The following is a 24,890-nucleotide window of genomic DNA, read 5'->3' as shown; positions in this document are numbered from 1 at the left end:
AAATCATTCATCTTCTCACTTTTTTATGGATATAAAATTACCTCCCATGTAGAGTTTGACGAGGTTTAGACATACTATTTGTACAGTGTTAGGCACATATTCATTAAAATATGTCATATTACTTGGGTTTTTTTAAAGATTATTTTTGGGTGCAGACCATTTTTAAAGTTTTTATTGAATTTGTTACAATATTGCTTCTGTTTTTTGTTTTGTTTTTTTGGTCATGAGGCACAAGGGATATTAGATTCCCCCCCAGGGGTTGAACCTGCACTCCCTGCTTTGGAAGGTGAAGTCTTAACCACTGGACTGCCAGGGAAGTTCCAAGGTATCATATTATTTGAAATGGAATTTATACTGGAAGAAAATTACAACAAAAGGAAATTATTGCTAATGATAGAAATATAGGCATTGGAAAAAAGACAATTTTCAATAGAGTAAATTCAGTATGTATGACCTGAACCTTATGGGAGACCACATAGCTGCTGCTAGAACTTCAATCATTAATACAAATAACTAATGGTCTGTCACAATAACCAGGCCGTCTCTGACCACCTTCAACTTTCAGTTTCTAATTATAGGGACCTGTGTGTGCGTGTTTATTTCTTCTTCCCAACTCCTGTGTTTTGTCATGTTATTCTCTCCTCCATCTGGCCAAATCTTTATGCATCTCAACTTTCAGGATCCCGCTTGCCTGTCCATTTTCTAAGACATCCTCCCTGATATCCTCAGGTGAGATTATCTGTTCCCTCCTATATGCCTCCGATGGTGCTTGCGATTCTCCCCTGTCACTAACAATAATTTCTAGATGTTTCTGTGAAGGTCTATTTTTGATGACAGAACATTTAAATCAATAGACTTTGAGTAAAGCAGAGTACCCTCCATAATATGAGTGGGCTTCATCTGATCAGCTGAAGATCTTAGAAGACTAACCTCTCTAAGAGAGATGGAATTTTGACTTTGGACTTGAATTGCAAACATCCCCCTGGGTCTCCAGCCTGCAGGCCTATTCTACCAGTTTTGAACCTCTCAGCCTCCACAATCTTGGAGACAGCTGCTTAAAATAAATCTCTCTAGATAGATGATTGATAGATAGATGGATGAATGGATAGATAGATGGATAGGTGGATGGATAGATGGATGGATGGATAGATAGAAATGGAGATACATATCCTGTTGATTCTTTTCTCTGGAGAACCCTAACACAATGTCCTATGAACCTCTTTCTCTTTGGTGTATGTGATATACAGCAGACACTCAGGAATGTGGAATAAGTAAGCAAATAAATTGACTTTTGAATGAATGATATTATGGAAAGAACTTTTAATTGCAAAAAAAAAAGTTAGTTTAGTTCACTTTTTAAACTCTCCTCTGACTTTAGAAATCTGCAATTCTATTCCCATTCACTTAATGGAATAGCTTTCTTCCCCAAAGTTACAGAAAACTTAGGCCTCCTTGTATTACAGTTTTGCAGCTCCCTCTTAACTTGAGAAGTCCTTGAAGACAGAGAAATTTAACTGTTACCTTCTCCTGTTCTAGTGCAGTACCTGATATTTAATAGAAGATATTCAGTGAACAATTCCAATAAATTAGATTAAACGTCACTGAACTATTCCTCAAGTCTGTCTCCAATTGTTCCTTCCAAGTGAGGCTCCCATAGGCACCAGGTCTACTAATAAATAATGAATTGTTTTGCTCATTTGTCATATTTTTATAATTGTTTTAATGCACCGTATTGATTTTTGCATAACATTTTTAATAAAAATCCTGAAGTCTCTCAATGCCAACCACCAATAATAAATGCTAAATTAGATTGGGACCCATTTAAAAGTTATTTTTCTTTTAGTTCATCGAATAGGGATTAAGTTAGTGGGGGAAAAAAAAACAGACTAAATGGGAAAGTTTAAACTTAAACAGAATTATACAGGCTAAACTAAGTCCCATTTGCTTAGTACCTTACTGTTTACAAAACATGGCACTATTTCATGATGTTAAAACAACCTGAACTGCTTAATAATAACCTCCTTTCATGTGTCAGAAAACAGATCCAGAGTGACTCAACTTTTTTGAAAGACATGTTTTAATATTATATTATAAAAATTAGAAGAGAAGAGGTAAAATAATCAACTTTTTATCATGTTTTATCATGCTTACTGTGTGCTAGGCACGACTAACTACATGTTTTAAATAGGTGAACTCATTAATCTTTAATATTTTTATTTTTAATTGATTGATGATTGCTTTACAAAATTGGTTTGATTTCTATCAGACATCAACATGAATAACTATAGGTGTACATATGTCCTCTCCCTCCTGAATCTCCCTCCCACCCATTCCCAGCCCTCTAGGTTATTACAGAGCCCCAGTTTGATTTCCCTGAGTCATACAGCAAATCACAAGAGATGTTCTTAACTCTTCTCGTTAAAGTCAGGGGACTGAAGACAAGAGAAGTTAGGCAGCCTGTCTGTGGCGGTCCTTTTCTATGCGTCAGCTGGACTGGTTCACAGGGTGTAGACACACCTGGTTGAGCATGGTACCTGGGTGTGTCCGTGGAGGTGTTTCTGAATGAGATCAGCGTGTGCATGAGTGAGTGAAGCAGACTGCCCTCTCCAACATAAGTGAGCATCATGCAATCCTACGAGGGCCTGAATCGAATGAAAAGGCAGGGGAAGGGAGAATTTGACCTCTCCTGTCTGACTCTTTCAGCTGGAACTCTGGTCTCTCCTGTTCTCAGACTGAGACTTACACCATTGTCTCCCACGGTTCTGACGTGGCCTGAATACACCACCCACCTTCCTGGACCTCCGTGAAGACAGCAGATTGAAGGACTACTATTAATAGGATGTATATCTTATTGGTTCTGTTGCGCAGGAGAACCTCAGTTAATACCCTGTCCATGGTGAGATAGCTCAAAATCACACAGTTAGCCTGTTTGGGGCCAGAACTCAAACCAGGCTTTTTTAATTGAAAATCTCTTCTTTCTCTATACCCAGCTGTCTTGAGATCGCCCCCACGACACATGAAATCCTTATGCAAATATCCGTGGTTGATAATGGGCTTGATTTGTATTTATCCCTCAGACTGCACAGCTTGGAAGCATCAAGGAGAAGATCCCCTTTACTATTAAGTCATCTTCAGTTCAGTTCAGTCGTTCAGTCATGTCCGACTCTTTGCAACCCCATGAACTGCAGCACGCCAGGCCTCCCTGTCCATCACCAACTCCCGGAGTTCACTCAGACTCATGTCCATCAAGTCAGTGGTGCCATCCAGCCATCTCATCCTCTGTCGTCCCCTTCTCCTCCTGCCCCCAATCCCTCCCAGCATCAGAGACTTTTCCAATGAGTCAGCTCTTCGCATGAGGTGGCCTAAGTACTGGAGCTTCAGTTTTAGCATCATTCTTTCCAAAGAACACCAAGGACTGATCTCCTTCAGAATAGACTGGTTGGATCTCCTTGCAGTCCAAGGGACTCTCAAGAGTCTCCTCCAACACCACAGTTCAAAAGCATCAATTCTTTGGCGCTCAGCCTTCTTCACAGTCCAACTCTCACATCCATACATGACCACAGGAAAAACCATAGCCTTGACTAGATGGACATTTGTTGGCAAAGTAATATCTCTGCTTTTTAATATGCTATCTAGGTTGGTCATAACTTTTCTTCCAAGGAGTAAGCATCTTTTAATTTCATGACTGCAATCACCATCTGCAGTGATTTTGGAGCCCCCAAAAAATAAAGTCTGACACTGTTTCCCATCTATTTCCCATGAAGTGATGGGACCGGATGCCATGATCTTCGTTTTCTGAATGTTGAGCTTTAAGCCAACTTTTTCACTCTCTTCTTTCACTTTCATCAAGAGGCTTTTAGTTCCTCTTCACTTTCTGTCAATGTTGAGCTTTAAGCCAACTTTTTCACTCTCCCCTTTCACTTTCATCAAGAGGCTTTTTAGTTCCTCTTCACTTTCTGCCATAAGCGTGGTGTCATCTGCATATCTGAGGTTATTGATATTTCTCCCAGCAATCTTGATTCCAGCTTGTGCTTCTTCCAGCCCAGTGTTTCTCATGATGTACTCTGCATATAAGTTAAATAAGCAGGGTGACAATATGCAGCCTTGACATATTCCTTTTCCTATTTGGAACCAGTCTGTTGTTCCATGTCCAGTTCTAACTGTTGCTTCCTGACCTGCATACAGATTTCTCAAGAGGCAGGTCAGGTGGTCTGTATTCCCATCTCTCTCAGAATTTTCCACAGTTTATTGTGATCCACACAGTCAAAGGCTTTGGCATAGTCGATAAAGCATAAACAGATATTTTTCTGGAAGTCTCTTGCTTTTTCCATGATCCAGCGGAGGTTGGCAATTTGATCTCTGGTTCCTTTGCCTTTTCTAAAACCAGTTTGAACATCAGGAAGTTCATGGTTCATGTATTGCTGAAGCCTTAGGCTGTATTCATTCTTTCACTCTCTGTGTTTACATAAGAATCATTGTTTTTGCAGCCACAGATTGAGTACAGCCCCACTGAGTACAGCAAGGCTGAAAAGGTGGGAGACCTGAGGGCAGTCATTCCAGGGTCCTGAGCAAACACCCAAGCGTGGGCTTCAGTGTTCTGTGAATTCAGGGCCTCGGTTACACTGGGGTTTGAACAGCTTAACTTCAAATGGTTCAGCAATTTTAATTGAAAGCCATGTTCATCTTTTTGCTAAAAAAAAAAAAAATCCAAAAGGAGGAAAAAAATCTTTTTCGTTTAAGGAATATTCTATCTCCGTGAGACCACTGAAAGCCTAAAATATTTCCCAGCTAGATCCATTTGTTCAGCTATTAATATACTTTATTACTTTTCCACTATGGCAAGAATCTCACTGTTCCTTTAGTTGATATCTCTCTTAGATGGAAAAAAGAAATCATTATCATTTCAGACTTCAAAAATCCTATTTTCCCTCACATGTACAGAAAATGGAAGCAAAAGCAGGCTTTGCTATGTGGAAAGTCCAAACTGAGTATATAGGTTTGGTCTTGTTTCTTTTTTCCCATCTATCAAATTGAATTTAAAAACAGAAAAGAGAAATTCACAAAACTGCCCGTTCAACTGACCTTGAATAAGAACGATATAAGGTACCTAATGTCAGTGCTTGTGTGCTCAGTCACTCAGTCGTGTCCGACTCTCTGTGACCCCATGGACTATAGCCCACCAGGGTCCTCTGTCAATGGGGTTTTCCAGACAAGAACACTGGAGTGGGTTGCCATTTCCTCCTCCAGGAGGAGGTATCTTCCAACTCAGGGACTGAACCCAAGTTTCCTCTGTCTCCCGCAGGTGGATCTTTTACCATTGAGCCACCAAAGTCAGTAAAATATGCTTAATTTTAAAGTTTCATTTCACATTCAGATAAAGATCAAAAATTATTTATTAGGATCTTTAAAAAAAAATCTTCCTGGCACTCAGTACCTGAGATGTGTGTTTTTATTGCCTTCTCTCCCAGCTAGGATACAAGTTTCATGAGCCCATTAATAGATTAGGAATCTATTAATAGACGTCTGATGGATGACCACCCACAGTTGATCACAGCTCTCCAGAACCTGCCATCATCCCTACCTCTGAGAAGCGGTCCTTGGAGTAAGGGAGCCCAGCGTCTCCTCAGCTGGGGGCAGGAAGCTTGCAGGACTCTAGGTCAAGTGTCACTTTCTGAACCATCCGCCCTTTCTCTGGGCCCCCGTGTCTCCACTTGCCCTTTGATACTCAGGCCTTGGCTGGGTCTTCATCTGGCCCATGTGTCAGGGTGTCCTGACATAGCAGTTACTGTAGCATCCCAGGAACTCTGCTTGACCCATGTGGGAGCTTCCCGAAGCAGCAGGACAAGTCATACCCACAAACAGAGCTATGGGACAGTGTGACCCTGCTCACCCTGGGACCCCAGACCCCGCACACACCTGCAGCCTGGCTCCATGGGGCAACCACAGTCCCCACAGGCCAATCCCAGCATTATTGCAGCTGCCGGGGGAGCAGGGGCAAATGTAGAGACAAGGCAGAAGTGAAACAGTCTAGGAGAAGGGGCACAGAAACATCTTCAAAGAAAAAGAAGGTGGAAAGGAGGGCAGAAAAAGACCCTGTAGGCTCCAAGTTCTATTAGCTGATCCTAACTCCAGCTCTCCTCTATCTCCATCTTTCTATGGTGCCTTCCCGGAGGTACCCGCCCCTCCTGTCCCTTCCCCCACATTTTATCCACCTTCTGCTGCCAAGTTGCCTCTCTCTGCCAGCAAACCTGGCATAAGCTGTGGCCTCTTTATGTGAGAGCTCCGTGCCCATGCCAGGTTCAGACCTCGGGAGTCCTTGCCCTAATAAGAACTGTGAGCAGGCAAAGGCATTTACTCAATTAAGGGATAGCTTTCCTTCCGAGAGGGCCACCCTGGCAAAGCCCCAAGTGCTCCGAAGTCTCCCCCGACCCAGCTTTGATGCTCTGATTATTCTATTGTCAGATCAATAGCCCATCTGCTCCTTGGAGTAGTCTAAGCCATCCTGTGCTAAATTAAAACAGATAGGATCAATCTGTGGTTAATTTCTCCCAACCAAACAATTTATCTTTCTTTTGGATTCCCTAGGAGAGTGAATTATATAATCCTGACACACCATTAGGGCTCCCTGACCAAAGAAAGCCCTGCTATGATGCTCACCCGCTCTCTTTATTAGCAGCTCAACAGTGTGACAAAGCCAGAGATTTATCTGAGAGTATTATGCAGACCTGGCGTGAACCTTGCAAAGTCTCTGCCAGGGTACCACAGAGGGAAAAAAAAAAAGAATCTGAATAGCAGTGTATGTTAATAATTGTGAAGGAGGAATGAAACTCAGATTTGATAAGCCAAGCATAGCCTTCTTATTTCTGAAGAATCAGTTGCCATCATGAGTGAATAATATTTTCTCTGCTTAAGGTAAAAATCAGGATATCTTGTACCAAATGTCAATGAAAACATAGGCTATAAATTCAAGCTGAAACAAACTGGAGGTGGGGAATGGAGAAATATACACGGGCAACAGTAGGTATTATCAGTTTGTTTTTGTTTAGCTGCTAAGTCATGTCCCAGCTCTTCAGTGACCACAAGAACTGTAGTCCATCAAGCTTCTCTGTCCATGGGATTCTCCCAGCAAGAATACCAGAATAGGTGGCCATTTCCTTCTTTCTCCAGGAGATCTTCCTGAACCAGGGATCAAATCTGCATCTCCTCCATTGGTAGGCTAGTTCTCTACTGCTGAGCAACCAGTGAAGCTTGAGAATTATTAATACTAATAGTATTATTGGGCACATACAATATGCTAACCCAAGTAATGCTAAACACTGTGAAAACTAAGGCTTGAATAGGCTTGTGACCTCCAAGATCACAGAAAGAGTAGTCGGGATTTATTACCAGAAGGCATGCACAGAGAGCCCTACCAATTGTTAGGATATGGGGGTGCTTCCATACTAGTTGGTAAATAGCAGTTGTCCCAAGTCTTTAAACATTTCCTACATGTAAATCCAGCATATATACACCTACCCAGTTCCATAAACCCAGACCACTCATGACATAGTAACTCAGTGATCAATACCTAGCGCATCAGAGGGTCTCCAGGATGCTGCCTCAATGGTTAGGGCCAATATCTATGACAGTGGTTAGTATTTTGATTAAAAGTGAAAGTCACTCACCCACGTCTGACTCTTTGCAACCACATGGACTGTAGCCTACCAGGCTGCTCTGTCCATGGAATTCTCCAGGTAAGAATACTGGAGTGGATTGCCATTTCCTTCTCCAGGGGACCTTCCTAACCCAAGGATCAAACCCAGGTTTCCTGCATTGTAAGAGGACTCTTTACTGTCTGAGTCACTGGGGAAGCCCAGCATTTTGATTACTTCTGATAATTCCAGGACTTATTTCCAGGGATGCCTGACTTCCAAACTCATACACTTAAACAACAAGCTCTTGTTCTCAAGAGGAAAGAGGACCAATGGGACAAAGTCTGGAGGATTCTAAGGAAGGGAGGGGAATGGATCCAGTAGAACATTGACATGATCAATCTGGTCCACTATTGGTTTAAGTCTCTGGGAGGAGTTTCTATAGGATAGTAAGAACCATATTAACTAATACCTACTGATCACGAACCATATGTCTGGCACTATTTGAGCACTTACAATTATTATTTCATTTGATCTTCTTGAGAAAAAACTATTGTCGTATGTGATGAAGAAAAGAAGCTCAGGAAAAAAATGAAGCTGAAGAAAAGCATTATTATCCTGATGTGCAAAAAGGTTGAGTAACTTACCGAAAGTCAAAGAACTAATAAGAATGGGTACTATGGGGATTTCCCTGGTAGTCTAGTGGCTCAGACTGTGCCGTCTCAATGCATGAGGCCTGGCTAGGTTCAATCCCTGTTCAGGGAACTAGATCCCAAATGTCGTAACTAAGAGTTCGCATGCCGCAATTAAAGATACTGCATGCCCCAATGAAGACTGATATCCTGCATGTCACAACTTGAGACCTAGCAGAGTCAAATAAATAAATACTACTACTACTAATGATAATCATAATGGTGCCTCGATTCAAATCCAGGCTATTTAGCTGCAGCAAATCCAGGCTGTCAGCCAGTTCACCATATATTTTCCAGAAGGAGAAATAAAAAGGGAAAGTCCCTCACAGAGTGAGAGAACAGGCAAGCATGTCACAACCAGAACTTGCTCCTGTATCCAGTATCAAGGCTGCTCGCCCTAGACGCAAGGTTGTGTGCAGAGGGTAACCATCATGGGGAGAGTAAAGCATTCCATCTTGACAAGCAAAAGTCTTCCAAGCCTCAATGTCAGCACTTCGTATCAGATGGCCAAAGTATTGGAGCTTCAGCATCAGTCCTTCCAGTGAAAATTCAGTGTTGATCTCCTTTCAGATTGACTGGTTTGATCTTCTCAGTCCGAGGGACTCTCAAGAGACCAATACTGTGGTAGGTGACATTTGCTGTATTTGCCTCCCCTGAATCTATTTCTTTTTATTCTAGAGATACCACCTTGATTTCCATTTGATGAGCCACCCTACCTAAACTCTCAGTAACATGGCCAAGGTCCAGCCAATCGGAGATTCTTCTCCCTGTATGGTTTACTGTGTGTTTATGAGAAGCAGATTCTTAGAGATATCATTTGGAGCAACTGGATTCAGCTATTCTTGAAAGAGATACCCTAAACTTTTCAAGTCAGAAGGACTCTCTTTTCTTTTTTTTCCCCCACTTTTTTTAAATATAAATTTATTTATTTTAATTGGAGGTTAATTACTTTACAATATTGTATTGGTTTTGCCATACATCAACATGAATCCTCCACAGGTATACACGTGTTCCCCATCCTGAACCCCTCTCCCATCTCCCTCCCCATACCATCCCTCTGGGTCGTCTCTCTTTTCATTAAGAGAGACCGAGTTGGATTTTTGTCACTTATAATAGAAAGAGTCCTAAGTTATATAATTTGCAGAGCAGAAAATTAAGAGCAGCTAAGACCAGTTTGCTGAGATCTGGAGCCAAGCTTGAAACAACTTATTGAGGAACACCACTAACCAAAGGACAGTGGCTATTTTGTCTATCTCTGGCTATCCTAGCAGGATGATCTAGCATAAGAAATAACATTTTGTAACCATCTGAAATGGTAAAATAGCCTTAATTCATCAACTTTGAAAGAACTGAAAAAAATGGCAGAAACAATTTTATGGGGAGAAAGGAAGGAAGAATGACAGCGACTAAACCTACAGACTAGCACCAGAAAGCAGCAAGATGCCTTGGCCTGTTTAAAGGCAGAACTTATTTTCTTCTTTGATTGCATCCTGCAGTGTGTGGGATCTTAGTTCCTCAGCCAGGGACCAAACCCACGCCCCCTCCAGTGGAAGCACAGAGTCCTAACCACTGAGCCACCATTCAGGGTTCTTTCTAGGTATGCTGTTACCCTGCAACAGTCAGGCCCCAGTTAGGAAGAATGGTTTGAACAGAGAAAGTTAATATGGGAGCTGCTTAAAAAGTTATTGGAGAAATGACAAAAAATGGGAATGATAAGACAATGCAAATATGGTGGCCAGCCACTACATTAGAGCTGATGAATGGGAAGGCATTGAGGTTATCAGAAGTCAGAAGCTCAGAGAAATGGCTGCCGGGAGCTAGGACTCAGACCCTCTGGAAAGAAGGTACTGCCTGGCGGCTTCTTTCGTACAAGAGCTTCGAGGAAGAGCCCTATAGAACTAAGTTTCCATCCTGTAAGGAAGAAATGCTGTCGGGCTCATTCTGAGGAGTGCAGTGAAAATAAACGTGCTGAAGGAGGCTGGCAACCAGAATCGGGCTGGGATGAAGGGCTCACAGAGAGGAACAGTAACAAACGCCAAGAAGCAAGTCCCCACTCTCTCCTCCTGCCTTCTGCTTTCCCTCGAGGGCCCCTAATGGGAGAAACTGAAAGGGAGCAAACAGCAAAGGAAGAAGCAGAGTTGGCAGATTTCAAACTCCAGAATCCCAGAGTGTGATGTGGAATTGGAGATTTGGAGCTGAGAGACAAGAGCTTAAAAATCAGCATATTCCTACCCATCCCAAAGTAATCTGCCAAGCAAGGTTGTAGAATTGTTGTGAAAGCCATTGTATCAGATAAAATAACACTGAAGATGGCACATTTATTGAGCACTCGATCTATATAAAGTACTATGCCATGCATATAACAGAGATTTGTTTATTAATTCTCACAACCCTAGGTGTAGATACCATCCTGATTTTTTATTTTATGGACAAGAAAAAAACTGAGGTCAGTTATAGTTTCAAGGTCACTCAGAATTTAAATCTTTTTAACCTCTAGCCTATACACTTAACCATTACAAGTTAACTACGCTAACTCACCTCTTCTAAGGAAGACTTTCTAAAATGCTATTTCCAATGAGAACGAATTTCTCCCTCCTTCATATCCTCATGACAGGTTATTGTGTCTGTCACTTGTTGAATTTAGTTAAATTAGTGAGCACAGCCTTTGACTGAAAACCCAGATCCTTCTGACCCTCCCCTAACTGACAGCTTTATATGTGTATGCACAGAATCCTGGAGGAATACTTTCTTCTTTACTTTACATAATCCTCTTCTTTGTCTCCATCTCCGTTCACTGCATTGGGTGATCTGAACTTTATATGGATTAAAGCCAATGCACATACACAATTAGCCTTGAAAATGTTCAAGAACAACCCATGTCCCACATTGGACATCAACAAAGCCAAAAATGACCTGGGGTTCCCTAAATTACTCTAAACTGAGTTGCTCTCAGATAGACTGGGTGACGTACCCAGTCACCTCAACCATAAGACAAGCAAAGGATCCTAGGTCCACTCTACCCAAATGCCAGGAGGAAAAAGTTGTCTGATTTACTCTGCTCTTTCATTATGTGTCCTCAATCACAGCTTTCCCCCAGGTCAGAACTAGAGGAATTTGAGGGTGTGAGTGGCGAGGGTCAGATTTGGCAGTGGTGCAGGCATTGGCTACAACATGCACACTGCAGTTCAGCCTGAAAAACCTGTGGTTTGGTTACTCCTGGGCCTCTGGATGCCATAGGCACACATCTAACATGTAAGGTGTGCCAATTTCTTGATGAAAAGTAAAATGACTACAGGAAACCTGGGCAATGGAACTCCACCACCCACAATCAATTCATTCAAGACCACAGAGACCAATACATCATTTAGACAAGTCATTGACCTCAGTGCACCTCAGTCTGACCTTCTCCACACAATGCCACTATTATTGATTAGTGTTATGGTGAAAACCTATAGAATCTTGGATGGAGGGTCAGATACCCAGGCTTCTAGGCATATCCAAACCTGCTCCATGACCTCAGGCAAGTTACTCACCATCTCTGAACTTTCCCATGCATTAAAAAAAAAATGAAATATTTACATGAGTTCAAATTATTTGGGTTTCTATTGGGCTGGCCAAAAAGTTTCTTCAGGTTTTTCCACAAGGTGTGACAGAAAAACAGAATGCACTTTTTGGCCAACCCAATGTTAGTTAGGATTCAAAACCCAATGTGAATTCCTTCTTCACTCAAAAACAAAAAAAAAATCTCTTTGCCTTTGGCAAGGGTGGTGCACATGGAACGGATGATGGTAGAATCATAAAATCTCAGAGCTTGAAGGAACTTCAGTTTAGAGAGTCAGACAACCTAGATTCCTTGAGCAGAAGTACTGGCAGACTTCAAACATTAGGTCAACTCTCAAACTGCTCATTCTTCAACATTTATTCCATAGTCACACTTCTTCACATACATGTCAGAGTCCAGCCCTAATGCACCACCATTCGTCATTCCATCCTCAACAAAAATATCTGACACTGAATACTGATACGCAATATTCACTTATTCAACAAAGAATTACTAAGTGCTGATTTAGGTTTTGCTTCTAACAGCCAAAAATAGAGCCGATGCTCGGTGGGGCACTGACCATCATCAACTTGGCTCTCTTCGGTTGTATAATCATTTGCTTGCAAGAGTGTGAACTTCAGGAACCATCAAGATTGTGAAATTTTTGCTGGTGCCAAGCAAATATCCTTGGTGACCCTGGAAACACAATTAACTTATTTCTGTTTCCTTTAATCCTTGTCAGAATTCAATGTCAAAAATCTTTCAGAAATCCAAGCTAGGGAATGATATCAAGTGCTTGAAACTGATGGATATAATCAAAGTTGGTACAATCTTTGAAATAAATCCTACCCTTCCAGTGAGGGCAAAGCCACCAAAGGATGCAACTGCTCAGGGGAGGAAAAGCCCCCACTTAGCAGGTGCTAGAAAAGTCTATGCCTTGTCCTAATATGACCTCCTTACCCTAAGTCAATTACCTTTATGTTCATCTTTTTTTTCCAAGTCACAATTAAAACTCAGTTGTTTAGCCATTCAACAGAATTTTCTGAGTGCCTAATATGGCACCCCACTCCAGTGCTCTTGCCTGGAGAATCCCATGGGCGGAGAAACCTGGTGGGCTACAGTCCACAGGGTCGTGAAGAGTCAGACATGACTGAGCGACTTTACTTTCACTTTTCACTTTCATTCACTGGAGAAGGACATGGCAACCCACTCTAGTGTTCTTGCCTGGAGAATCCCAGGGACGGGGGAGCCTGGTGGGCTGCCGTCTATGGGGTCGTACAGAGTCGGACACGACTGAAGCGACTTAGCAGCAGCAACATACACTAAGCACTATTCCAGTCCTGAGATCAATATGGTGAGCCAAGGAAATGAGCACTTATCTCAATGGGGCTTTATGTTCTTACATGCCTCTCATTAGAGCAAAGCTCACTCCTTTACCCTTGGGTCTCCTGTGGTGCTATGTTACTCACTTTGGACAGCCTCTTTCATGTTATGTTTTCATTAATTGTCCTGTGTCCATCTTAACTTCCAAACCTGGGTCCCTTCAAGGACAGGTACCTAGATGAGTTTCCCTGTATCCCTTGAGCTTATAAAATCTGTCATATAATAAGAACTCAACCTTTGCCTTAAGCACCTATTTAACTTGATTTCAACCCTCCATGCTGTGATTTAGACTGGCCTAAACTCTTCCCCTCATCCCATGTTCCCTTGCCCACCCAGAAGAGAGCCATGAAGCAGACAACAGATGAATAGTATTACAGCCTTGAACTGTGGTGTTGGAGAAGACTCTTGAGAGTCCCTTGGACTGCAAGGAGATCCAACCAGTCCATCCTAAAGGACATCAGTCCTGGGTGTTCATTGGAAGGACTGATGCTGAAGCTGAAACTCCAATACATTGGCCACCTGATGCAAAGAGCTGTCTCATTGGAAAAGACCCTGATGCTGGGAAAGATTGAAGGCAGGAGGAGAAGGGGATGGCAGAGGATGGGATGGTGGGATGGCATCACCGACTTAATGGACATGAGTTTGGGTAAACTCCGAGAGTTGGTGATGGACAAGGAGGCCTGGCATGCTGCAGTCCATGAGGTCACAGAGTCGGGCATGATTGAGCGACTGAACTGAACTGAAGCATTACAGTTTACAGGACCAATTCATATGTATGATTTTGTACAATCTTCTTTGAAAATAGAAAGGACAGTTATATAGAGAGAAACACTTAATTCAATGGGGATGGGAAGTTAGGCTTAAGGAACTCTACTTAAGGCACTGTGGTGACCTGAATGGGAAGGAAAGCCAAAAGGGAGGGCAGGGTGTGTATACGTATATACAAACAGTTGATCCACTTCGCTGTACAGTGGGAACTATCACAACATTGTAAAACAACTACACTCCAGAAGAAATTAACTTTAAAAGCAAACAAAGCAGTCTCACCCTCCATCACAATTTTCAAACAATGCTTATCAACGCTTGCGTTCAGCAAACATTTATTAAGAGATACTTTTATGGAACTTTGAGCTTGGGGAACTTAAAATAAAAAGAAAACCACGGATGTCCTTTCCTTTCTGAACGGTTAATGCATCCAGGACATTAACTTACACCTCCCTAATAGATTAAACTCCCCAGGCACCGTCGTTCAGGGACAGAAAAAGATTGATACAATACATCCAAAAAATAAAAAAGGCTTCAATTGGCTGTCAGAACTTTAATTAAAACACTTATAGATCAACTTCACTGCAGCAAATTGTCTGTGCCACTATTACTATAGCAAGATGGATGTTCGCTGGGAAAACAGACAGAGAACTCTCCCCTGGACTAATGTGTAATTTCATAGCCATTGATTTTTTACTTTGAAAATTCTTCCCGGGCTCTTGGGAATTGGAACTTGTTCTGGGTGACCTGGCAGCAATGTTACTTTTTTTTTTCTTTTATGAAAGTGGAAGAGCATCTCCTAAGCTCTTCATTCATATTTTATCTTCATTGCTTGAATCAGAAACAAACTGAAGTTGTGTGGGATCGCTGAGGGTCCCAAATAGAAGCTTCCAAAAGGACAGGATGAAGAGAAGGGGCTTAAGGAGGAAAAAAAGAAAACACACAAAGAAAAAAAAGAAAGACCAGGGGAGGAAATGAATAAGAATGAGAGAGAGAACTGAGAAAGATAAGTCCAATTTTTTTAATAAGATTGCTACTGAGTTCTGAAAATATATAAATTTAAATTACAATCTCCTATAAGAGAAGTATTAGGAGTTGGAGAAAATTTTAAAAATCCTTCACCTAATTTACTGACCAATGCTGCTTCAACCAACAACAAACATAAGAATGAATACAGGGCTTCCTTGGTGGTTCAGTGGTTAAGAATCTGCCTGCCAATGCAGAGGACAGGGGTTGATCCCCGATCCAGGAAGATCCCACTTGCCACAAGGCAACTAAACCCATGACCCTCAACTACGGAAGCCCATGAGCCTGAGAACGCATGCTCTGCAACAGCAGAAGCTCCTACAAATGAGATGCTCTCACGCTGTAACCAGAGAGTAGTCCCCACTAGGCACAACTAGAGAAAGCCTGAGTGTGGCAACAAAGACCCAGCACAGCCATACAGAAATAAATAAATTTTTAAAAATGAATAGAAAACTCAGCCCTATTCCCTCCAAACATCCACATATGTGCACGCACACACACACACACTCACACTCAGAACTGCCCCTATCAGCTACACTGATCGAGTCTGAACTTCTACAACACACCCAACTCAGGAAAACCACCATGAAACCAGAACTTTGAGTGTATGCTGCTGAGCAGAAGACTCTAGAATCTATCTCCCTACCTCCATCCTCTGCACCTAAAAACATCTCTTCCTCCCCCGCCTCCCAACAGATTCAAAACCTTGCATTATGTACCTGATTTCTATGAGCCAGAGTTTGCTTGCCTCTAAACTGGGAGTTATAATTCCTCCCCTGCCAAGTTGACCCAAGGAGAAATCAAATGTTCTATGTGAGAGTGCTTCATGTAGGGTCTTGCACGCATAGGGGCTCTGCATGAACACAGCCCTGATTTTTTCAGACCTCTCTTATCCCTGGGCACAGATGGCATTCTGGAAGCAGGGACAGCTCATAGTTCAGCCCTACCACCTTCCTGACTTACACCGTCCTTCAGCTCTACTTAGAAGGTCTCCCTTTATGACTAAGAGATCCCAGCAGGTACCTCCCGATACTCCTGTCTGTCTCCATGGCACTCAGCATGTCTGTGTCCTTCCACCTTGGAGGTACCCTTATTGACCTGCTGGATGTGGAACCAACTGTGGAGACCTCACCGTTGCACATGCTGCCAGTGCCCTGGAAGAGAATGGTGATGCCCACAATGAGAGTGGAATGCTGCTGAAGCTGCCAGCATTCAAGGTGCCGGAGAAAAGCTGTGTTCCACGCACAAGTGGATCCCCAGGCAGAAAAGGTCTCTACCCCACTCTGCTCATGTGTCCTACCACTACCTAGCTGGGAGCTTCAGACAGGTTATTTCAGGTCTCATTTCTCTAGTAAAATAGGTTTGAATAACACCTACACCACTGAGCTGGAATGAGGAATAAATGGGGATGATACACATATGCAAATGCATCAAACACAGATGGCACCCAAGCTCTCAGATGGGGCCCTTGCCTTCCCCACCTTCTCTTCCAGGAATGGACACTGAGCAAAGACATTTGTGTCTCATTGACTCAGAGTGCTCTAAGGAAAGAGTCCCTTGTGCCTCTTCCTGGGTGCTTGCTGTGGACTGAATGTTTCTGTCCTCCCAAAATTCATATGTTGAAGCCTTAATCCCCAATATGATAGTATTCAGAGGTGAGGCCTTTGGGAGGTGGAATCTGCATGAGTAGGATTAATGCCCTTGTATAAAGACACAAAGATGACCTCTCAATCTCTCTCTCTGCCATGTGAAAATACAGCAAGAAGGCAGCCATCTGTAAGCCAAGAAGAGAGCTCTCACCACAACTCAACCAACCTGGCACTCAGATCTCCCAGCCTCTAGACTGTCAGAAATAAACACCTGCTGTCTAAGTTACCCAGTCTATGGTATTCTGTTATCGCAGCCCGAACAGACTAGGACAGGTTTTCTACAGGGGACTGAAGGTTGGGAAAGTAACTGATTTCTGCAAAGGATACCATGATGTCCAGGTCTCAACACACACGGGCAAGAACAGTTCACATACACACACACACACACACATATGTACATCATCTCTCTTCTTTAGTTCACAAAAAGAACAGAGACAAAAAGAGAAAAGACAGCCTAAAATAAAGCAAAGTAAGCATCATGCTGATTTTTTCATACCAGGCATGCCCTGAAATTTTGATTCTCAGTTCAGGTTCAAGGAGGCCTGTTATAAAATGAACCTCCTTCCCACTAACCATCAAGCCAGAGCCAGGCTGCTCATTTGCAGGTCTCCAAAGTAGTTATACCATAAAGTGAAGCTGAACCCCCTCCACACACTCAGCCAGAAAATTCAAACATTTAGTCCCTCATCCAACTGTGAATTCTTCAGGTGTTTTAACACACAGGTTGCACTTTGAAGTGTGCAAACCCAGTGCTAAGTAATATTGAAACAAACAACGCAGCTGATCAATTGCACAGGATAGGGGGGACGCCAGCCCAGATATCACTGAGAGGTCAGGGGTGTGATCACGACGACAGCATCAATAGAGATATTATTGTTACTGGATACAGTTGAGAACGCAGTCGAGTTACATGGCCAAAGTCATAACTAGAAGAAATAGCAGAGCTAAGTATTAATACTGACTCTAAAGCCCAACTCTTACCTCTTAGGGATAAGGAAGGACTTTGGAGAGAAAATTTAGGAAATCTGTGTGATGAGAAAATAATTATATCTTCATTTGGATTCACCTCTAACTGAAATTTAGCATCTCCATCAAGTTTGAATCTAAGTAACAAATTACAATATTGTTAACCATAACTGTAACTGTTTTCAGTGTAAATCATAGATATTTTCATATCACACTAAAATTGTTGTAAACATCACAAAATGCCATTTGTACTCATTACCACTTTAAAATTAGGGTAGCTATTAAACTTGCTGCTAGATCTTGTTATCTGATGTGTTAATAAGGAAGATCACATATCATTATAACACAAATGCTTTTTAAAATATTTTGATAACTGTATTAAATATAATTGGTTTATTTTGAATTTTATAATGCATATTTTAATGTGCATTATATTACATCTTATCTATTATGATGTTATAAATATCATTTGATTCATTTAAAAATATCATTCTATGCAACTGACAAGGCTTAATTTTTAAAAAGTACAAACAGTTCATACAACTCATAACAAAAAAAAAATGAACAACCCAGTCAAAAAACCCATGGGCAGAAGTCCTAAATAGACATTCCTTCAAAGAAAACATAGAAATAGTCAAAAAGCACATGAAAAGATGCTCAAGAACACTAATTATTGGAGAAATGCAAATCAAAACCATAATAAGGTATCATCTAACACCAGTCAGAATGGTTATAATTAAAAAGTCTACAAATAATAAATGTTGGAGAGGGTGTGGAGAAAAAAGAACTCCCTGGTGGCTCAGTGGTAAAGAATCTACCTGCCAGTGCAGGCAATGCAGGTTCGATCCCTGCCTGGCTCAGGAAGATCCCCTGAGAAGGAAAGGGCAATCCATTCCAGTATTCTTGCCTGGGAAATCACATGGACAGAGGAGCCTGCTGGGCTCCTCCAAGGGGTCGCAAGAGTTGGACACAACATAGCTACTAAACCACCACCACCACCTACACTACTGATGAGAATGTAAGTTTGTATAGCCACTGTAGAGAATAGCATGGAAGTTCCTTAAAAAGCTAAAATAGAGCTACCATATGATCCTGCAGTCACACTCCTGGGCATATATCCAGAGAAAAACATAGTTTGAAAATATACATGCACCCTAGGGTTCATAGCAGTTCTATTTACAATACTCAAGACATGGAAGGAAACTAAGTGTCCATCAACACATGAATGCATAAATAAAATTCAATTAATATATATTACGGAGAAGGCGATGGCACCCCACTCCAGTACTCTTGCCTGGAAAATCCCACTGACAGAGGAGCGTGGTAGGCTGTGGTCCATGGTGTCGAGAAGAGTCGGACATGACTGAGTGACTTCCCTTCCACTTTTCACTTTCATCCATCGGAGAAGGAAATGGCAACCCACTCCAGTATTCTTGCCTGGAGAATCTCAGGGATGGGGGAGCCTGGTGGGCTGCCGTCTATGGGGTCTCACAGAGTCGGACACGACTGAAGTGACTTAGCAGAATATATATTAATTACATTTATATATTATAATTTATAAAATACATTATATATGTATACACATGCATACACATGGGCTTCCCACATAGCTCAGTCGGTAAAGAATCTACTGCAATGCAGGAGACCCAGGTTCAGTCCCTGGGTTGGGAAGATCCCCTGGAGAAAGGAATGGCAACCCACTCCAGTATTCTTGCCTGGAGAATCCCATGGACAGAGGAGCCTGGCAGGCTACAGTTCATGGAGTGGCAAGAGTTGGACATGACTTAGACTAAACCACCGCCAGCGCGCGCATGCACACACATACACACCCACACACACACACAGTGGAATACTACTCAGCCAAAAGAAAAAGAATGAAGAATGCCGTTTGCAGCAACATGGATGAACCTAAGGACTAGCCCACTATGTGAAGTAAGTCAGACGCAGAAAGAAATATGTTATCACTTACGTGCTGAATCTAAATAATGACACAAAAGAACTTACTCACAAAACAGAAACAGACTCACAGACACAGAAAACAAATGTATGGTTACAGGGAAATGGAGTAGGGGAGGGATAAATTAGGAGTTTGAGATTAGCAGGTATAAACTGCTACATAGAAAACAGGTAAACAATAAGGACCTACCATGTACACAGGGAAACTATTCAATATCTTTTAATAAACCATAATGAGAAATAATATGAAATCTATCTACATGTATATAAATCTAAATCACTTCCAGAAATTAATACAACATTTTAAATCAACTATCAGTTCAGTTCAGCTCAATTCAATCTCTCAGTCATGTCCAACTCTTTGTGACCCCATGGACTGCAGCACACCAGGCCTCCCTGTCCATCACCAACTCCCAGAGTTTCCTCAAACTCATGTCCATTGAGTCGGTGATACCATCCAACTATCTCATCCTCTGTCATCTGCTTTTTCTCCTGCCTTCAACCTTTCCCAATATCAGGGTCTTTTCCAATGAGTCAGTTCTTCACATCAGGTGGCCAAAGTATTGGAGTTTCAGCTTCAGCATCAGTCCTTCCAATGAACATTCAGGACTGATTTCCTTTAGGATGGATTGGTTGGATCTCCTTGCAGTCCAAGGGACTCTCAAGAGTCTTCTCCAACACCACAGTTTAAAAGCATCAATTCTTCAGCGCTCAGCTTTCTTCATAATCCAACTCTCGCATCCACACATGACCACTGGAAAAACTGTAGCCTTGACTAGACGGACCTTTGTTGACAAAGTAATGTCTCTGCTTTTCAATAGCTATCTAGGTTGGTCATAACTTTTCTTCCAAGGAGTGTCTTTTAATTTCATGGCTGAGTCACCATCTTCAGTGATTTTGTCTATTCTACAGATTAAATCCATTCTACAGATGAAAAACTGAGACTCAGAGAGGCTACCTAACATCACAAGCTGGAGGGGACTGAGTTGGTCTATATTTCAGGTTTCCGATGGTCTCACTACCTAAGATGCCCCAGGAGGTGAGTTAAGAGCCAGCCCTGGCCTGAGTTAGCCACTTCTGGCCTCCAACTCTCTCCTCGGTATACATTTAAATAGCTTTAAACAGAAGCTTGGCAACATATGATTTTGGCATCTAGTCCAACTGCTGTGACTGCCTCTGGGTTTTTATGTTCTAATCAATTGGTTTCATGCTTTTGAAATGTTCATATATATCCTGGTGTGCAGCGATCTGAAAGGCATCGTGGAACAACTTTGATTTTTCCATTTGTTCAAAGAGTTTAACAGGTTGATCACATCAGCAGTGAGCTGCGGGTCCCTCCCCCTCCCGGCTCCTTCACAGAAATATGACCACAACTTGCCTTGCTGGTTTCTCTGGAAATAGCTGCCTGCCGTAGTGATAAATCTTAGGTTCACTATGTAACCCCTGATGCCTTTCCCATTTTTCCCACTGAATTCCACTGTCCAAATTTGGAGTCCCGACTTGACCACAAGCAGATACAATTTCACTTTGTGGGATTTTCCCAGCTTTTCCTTGCATTACGGTTGCAGGGTTTGTAACACTAGCCATGTCTGAGCCAACCCTCCAAAAAAGGCATTTGTGCTCCTTGATAGAATCGCAAAGCACAGAGCTGCTGCCAGCTCGGCTCCTCCAGCGGCCTTTTCAGGATTCTGGGGCTGCTTCCAGCCCTTCCTCCCCCCTCCACTGGTTAGTGATGTGGGCCCTTCAAAAGGCTCAGAATCCATTAAAAGACCAAAGAAAAGACGGGAGCAAAATCATGTGTATCCTTCCTCTATCAGTTTTTGGGACTTCATTTTTATTTTCTTCATCACCAAGAACCTTATCCTTCTTTCATTTGTTTAATCAATACACATTTATAAATTACCAACCATGACCCAGGCACTTGTGCTAAAGGTTGGTGGGGGGTGGGGGGCGGCAGCTAAACAAAACAGGCTATGATTCCTACAGGGACAAAACACGGGAAAGAGGTATGAGATAATAATGACAATAATACCAGTCCACAGATCCTTATCCAAGTGGAGTTTCAGGATTCAGAAATGTTCAGACTTATGGATATGACATGTCCTATTTTGTGTATTTCACAGGGCCCTGATACCAACTCTAACTGGTGTAGTAAGACTTACAAGTAGCCTCCTTCCGGTTCAGGTCAGGGTTTGTCTCCATACTCATTTTGGCACCAAATTTTCCATTTCAGGTTAAGGAATACAGGATTGTGGAACTCTAATAGTTTTCATTTACTGGGTGTCTACTATGTCTCATTCCTGTATTCTTGGGCTTCCCTGGTGGCTCAGCTGGTAAAGAATCCACTTGCAATGTGGGAGACCTGGGTTTGATCCCTGGGTGGGAAGATCCCCTGGAGAAGGGAAAGGCTGCTCACTCCAGTATTCTGGCCTGGAGAATTCCATGAGCTGTATAGTCCATGGGGTCACAAAGAGTCGACACAACTGAGCGACTTTCACTTTCACTATGTCCCAGGAAACAGACACATCTTACCCTCTTTTGAGGGCTCAAATGATAAAGAATCTGCCTGCAACACAGGAGACTCAGTTTTGATCCCTGGGTCAGGAAGATCCCCTGAAGAAGGAAATGGTTACTCCCTCCAGTATTCTTGCCGGGAGAATCCTACAGACAGAGGAGCCTGGCAGGCTTCAATCCATTGGGTTGCAAATCATTGGACACAAGTGAGCAACTAACAGTAACACAACCCTCCAAACAGCCCTTCAAAGGAAATTATTGTTTTATTGTTACTGAAGACTCTCCCTGATAAACTTCCACATACACCACCTTAAGTGAGCCCTGTAACACTGCAACACGACAGCGTTCTCTCTGTTTCAAGGAAAGGATGCTAGGGTTCGTGGAGGTTAAAGAACTCTCATAAGGTTGTGCAGAATGTAAATGACAGGCCTGGGACCCTCATCCGCTGGTACCAGAAGCTGTGTTTTTCCATGACGTGAAACTTTCTTGGGAGCCACTTTGATTCTACTGAATGCTCTTTCTGTCCCTTCTACTTTTGGTCCCAAGCCCTTCCCACTTACCCCAAGAGGCCTCCACTACATGAGGAAGTTAAGTCCTACCCCTACGGTTTTGTTCCCAGTAACACACACCCCTGTTGATGGTCCTTGGTGTTCTCTCTGGGCTTCATTGCAAAAACTTTTGGAAACTGATCTGTCTAGTGCTGATTTCATTCCTGACTCTAACAAGAGCTTGGGAAAGCCCCTTAACTTCTCTGAGAGCATCATTTATAATGGGAAAAAAAAATCCATAATGATTAGAGTTACCATTGGGATAAAATGAGCTAATCGTATAAAGAGAGTGAGTGAGTGCTAGTCATTCAGTCGTATCTGACTCTTTGTGACTCTATGAACTGTAGCCCACCAGGCTTCTCTGTCCATGGAATTCTCCAGGCAAGAATACTGCCATGTTCTTTTCCAGGAGATCTTCCCAATCCAGGAATCAAACCTAAGTCTCCTGAATTGCAGGCAGATTCTTTACTGTCTGAGCCAAACGGGAAGCCCCCGTGATACCTGAAAAGCAGTAAGTGCTTGCCAAAGGGTATCTATTACTATTGTAATTATCACCACTTTTGTGATCATTATTGTAAAGTTATTGTGTGAACTTTGCTGTGTCCTAGGTAGCATTTGAGGTGACTAGCTGCAGTAGCATAGAGAAAGCTACCTGATGACTCTAAATACCAGTCTCTTCTCAAGAAAGCTGATTAGATCACCCTTGATACTGTGAACAAAGCTGATTGACCTCAAAATAGGCACTTGACCTATGAATGGTCATCTATAGTGACTTCTAGATTTCAGGTTCTCTTGGTACAAAGCTCTTGCCAGAAAGGGCTACTAATGACTTACTGAATCCATCAGACAGCTTTTATAAAGGAAGTTTGGATGTGAAACATGTTAAAGAAAAGGTGGCTGATCCTGGGGTCAGTAGTCAAAGTACAGACAAGACATGGGGCGAAATCCGTAGGGCAGCAAAGCCAGAATCTGTAAGATCATAGAGGGTAATATAAGGGGTGTAGAAGTATCAGCAAGTGTTTCTGTGGAGTCTGGAGATCCAGGCAGGGAAAGCATCGCAGTCGAGTCAGCAAAGTGCCAGAGGACGGACTTGGTCCAGCCGCCCCTGAACTCCAGAGTTGATGCCCTTGGCCTCCACAGCAGGGACCAGAGATCTTCATGCCTCTTAGGAGCAGCCAAGTAACAGAAATGAAGGAGGAGGCCTATGTCAAGCTGGAGAGTGTGTAGCCCTTCAGAAATGGACAAAGGCTAATGCATTTTAGCAAAGAGTTATATCACTATGTAGAAACAAGAGCCAAAGATGTCAGGTCTTCTGACTTTTCAAGGAAAGCCAGAAATCCAGACATCTACAGAAAACTCCAGTGCTTTAATGTTAAAAACGAATTTAAAAACCAACAACAACTAGTTTTTTAAAGCACTGTGTAGGGGAAAATAGACCCACAGACAACACACAGACATGCACACACACACATCTTTGGGTTAGATTTAGTCTACAGGCTTTCAGCTTGAGAACAACCTTATGCCATCAGTTACAACAGAAGCAAGACTTTTAGTGCTATGCCCAGACTTTCTTCTCCAACCAATGAGAACAGGAAAAGGAGAAAGATAATGCTATCAGCCCAGTAAGAAAGTATCCCAGAGACTGCCATGTAAAGGCAATTTCTGGGAGCAGAATTCAAAAGGAGTGCCTCTTTAAAGGATCCAAACAATTTCATCAAGCCAAAGGGAAAAGAGATGTATGATTCTGATCAAGATAGAATAACAGGGATCAGATATACCCATCTTCCTGAAACACCTAAGAAGCTGACATACACATGAGACAGTATTTTTCAAGACAGTGAACATAAGGCAATAAAGGACAGTGACCTCCATATACACTATCGATAATATGTATAAATTAGAAAACTAATGAGCACATACTGTATAGCCTGGGAACTCTGCTTAACGTACTGTGGTGATGTGAATGGGAAGGAAATCTAAAAAATAGGGATTATGTGTATACATATAGCTGATTCACCTTGCCATACAGTAGAAACTAAAACCACACTGCAAAGCAACTATACTCCAATAGAAATTAATTTTTTTTAAAAAGAGTTAACTGGGAGGAATGTTACTGAAGAAGGCTAAGAAACCTTTATGCTAGACTTCCAAATTTTAGCTCAGTTGGTAAAGAATCCACCTGCATTGCAGGAGACCCTGGTTTGATTCCTGGGTCGGGA

The sequence above is a fragment of the Ovis aries genome, chromosome 9, assembly GCF_016772045.2.
Source record: "Ovis aries strain OAR_USU_Benz2616 breed Rambouillet chromosome 9, ARS-UI_Ramb_v3.0, whole genome shotgun sequence".
NCBI classification, from domain to species: Eukaryota; Metazoa; Chordata; class Mammalia; order Artiodactyla; family Bovidae; genus Ovis; species Ovis aries.
Note: the sequence above shows the minus strand (reverse complement) of the source record.